Below are 3417 nucleotides of genomic sequence, written 5' to 3' on the forward strand. Positions count from 1 at the left end.
AGAATAAGAATAGCCTGGGCAAAGTTCAGAGAGCTCCTATCTCTGCTGGTGATAAAGGGCCTCTCGCTCCGAGTAAAAGGTAGACTGTATGACACATGTGTACGAACAGCCATGCTACATGGCAGTGAAACATGGGCCATAACTGCTGAGGACATGAGTAAGCTTGCAAGGGATGAAGCCAGTATGCTCCGCTAGATGTGTAATGTCAACAGAGTGTAAGTGCCTTGAGAGAAAAGTTGGACCTAAGAAGCATCAGATCTGGTGTGCAAGAGAAACAACTGCGCTGGTATGGTCATGTGGTGTGAATGAATGAGGATAACTGTGTGAAAAAGTGTCACACTGTAGCAGTTGAGGGAATCTGTGGAAGAGGTAGACCCAGGAAGACCTGGGATGAAGTGGTGAAGTACGACCTTTGAACATTGGGCCTCACCGAAGCAATGACTAGTGGCCAAGACCTTTGGAAATATGCTGTGCTTGAGAAAACCCGGCAAGCTAAAAATGAGACCATAACCTGTGGCCTATGCCAACAGTGTAACCAGCCTACTTATGCATACAATTTTATCGTAGGACACTAAACTTTGCTTGTTAAGACCTGTTGAGGCAAGTAAAATCACAATCAAAATCAAATTCGCTGACATGGCCGATGACAGAACCGCCTGACTGGCATCTGTGCCAGTAGAATGTTAAAGCACCATCTGAGTGTGATCGTTGCCAGGGCTGCTGACTGGCTCCCATACCAGTAGCACATAAAAAGCACCATTCAACCGTGATTGTTACCAGTGTCGCCTTACTGGCACTTGTACTGGTGGCACATGACAAACAACATTTAAGTGGGGTCATTGCCAGTGCTGCTGGACTGGCTCTTGTGCAGGTGGCACATAAAAAACACCATTTAAGTGTGGCCCTCACCAGTACAGCCTGACTGACCCTTGCGCCTGTGGCATGTAAAAGCATCCACTGCACCCTCGGAGTGGTTGATGTTAGGAAAGGCATCCAGCTGTAGAAACTCTGCCAGATCAGATTGGAGGCTGGTGCAGCCATCTGGCTCGCCAGTCCTCAGTCAAACCATCCAACCCATGCCAGCATGGAAAACGGACGTTAAATAATGATGATGATGATAATGATGATATGATGATGATATATATATATGCATGCATATATGGGTACAGGACGTCACCAACAGTGCAAATAACATGAAATATATAAACAAATGAGGGGAAAATGTGTGAAATACGAAAGCAAAGAGGAAAATATGGAAAACAAAATCAGTTAACACTGTGAAAGGACCCTTCATCAGTTGTGGGCAGTCTATCTACTCCTCATATCGAGCCTTCAGTAACAATATGAGTCTTCAAAGACAATTGTACCCATAAATTCTAAAATAAAATTTAGGATTTATGGAGGCTCAAAGTTGTGTGTGTGCGTGTGCGCACGCACGTATGTGTGTGTGTGTGTGTGTGTGCGTATGCATGTGTGTGTGTGTGTGTGTGTGCAGGTTGAATGCTCAGATACAATGCAACATATCAAAAAGGGATAAAAGGACGGGAAAGAAATTAGCAATAAGCCAAGTAAAAATAGCAACAAAAGCCAAACGTGCATGTACATTATATAGAAGAAAACATAAAACATACATATTGACCATTTATGTGTGTCTGTGTATGTGTGTGTGTGTGTGTGCATGAATGTATATATAAATATATATATATATATATATATATATATATATATATATATATATATATATGTATGTATGTATGTATATACACATACACACACATATTGTTTGATATATCTTTATGTAATACAATCTTCAATATTCTACAGTCGAGCAAAAGTAATATATAATATTCAAGTAAGGATATACATACAAATTCCACCAGGATGTACAAATATCAATGTTAAGCCAAATATCAACTTTCTCTGGATATTGTTATGTTGTAATTGCCAACTCAATCCCATCAGTAAAGGAAAAGAGTTGTTCAACAGCATTTTTTATTTTTGTTAAAGTCTGCAATTCTCATGTAATTAGAAGAAAGGTGGCAAGGCTTGTTGTTTTAGTAAGCCACTGTTAGTCTTCTGTGTATAAAGTATTATGCATAATTTGTGTGAACATAGAAACTTCTATGTTTGTTTTCCATTAGCTCAATAACAGATCATCGACAACAGTTAGTCAAATGACAGTGTTACCAATTCACAGCAAATAATAATAATAATGAAATAACCAAAAACTGTATTGAAAACCTACTATAGATAGGCAATAATTTTTTTCCGCTCTGGAGGAAAAGAGTTGTGTATCCACAGCAGTTTTTTTATTAATTCATCTCCCTTGTCATTGAGACATAGCTATGTCTGGTGGGGAATTAAGTGGCATCTATTTTAATATATTTGTAATTCCTATTATATATCTCTATATGAATACTATTACATGAATAATTCACACATAGGCATACACATATATTAATAGAAGCATTGTATTTTAGTAAATACACAGTAAAACACAAGCTCATATATTTACCTTACAATTTCTTTCTTTAATTTTTTATTAGAAGTTATTTTCAGCAAGGCATCAATAAAACAGACCTCAAGCAACAACTGAGTATGTTGAGAGTTACAAAAGAAAAGTTAACAACATTTTTCAAAAGAGAAGCTGCTCCAAGTTATTACAAAATGATCAACACAAGAATCAAAACAATTAAGATCGTATTTGTCCAGGAAATAAGGAAGAAGAAAGTTCCATAAAATAGATGTTCAAGAAAAGAAACTACTAGAAAACAAATACTTGTTACGGGAAAGGTCAAAATTAGTAAATTGAACAGAATTAACAGAAAGATAGGTCACTTAATGACTAGTATAAAAAGGAGGTACAAGAGAAGGATATCAGAGAGGACAAGATGCACTGGAAGTGTTCATAGGATAAGGATAAGGAAGTAATGTTCCAACAACAATGGGAGAAGGATTGAAGTTTAATAGCCAAAGCAAGACTAACGATGTTAGAAACTTGTTTTTGAACTTATTCAAGGAGAGATAGAACATGAGCAATGTGATAACAGTATTCTACACAAGGGGGCATAAGAGACTGATAAAGATGAAGAATACATTCAAAGGAAAAGAAATTACAAGCACAAGTAGAGGACCAAATTTTGTGGCAGCTGATTTAGAAAGATATATATATGTGTGTATGTGTATATATATATATATATATATGTATACGTATATATATATATATATCTTTCGAGCGAGTTCATTGCCAGTGCCCCTGGACTGCCTCATGTGCAGGCGACACATGAAATGTTTTGAGCGGGTTCGTTGCCAGTGCCCCTGGACTGCCTCATGTGCGGGCGACGCATGAAATCTTTCGAGCGGGATCATTGCCGGTGCCCCTAAACTGACTCTTGTGTGGGGTTGTTGTTGGATTTT

Source organism: Octopus bimaculoides, chromosome 3 (assembly GCF_001194135.2).
Source record: "Octopus bimaculoides isolate UCB-OBI-ISO-001 chromosome 3, ASM119413v2, whole genome shotgun sequence".
NCBI lineage: Eukaryota > Metazoa > Mollusca > Cephalopoda > Octopoda > Octopodidae > Octopus > Octopus bimaculoides.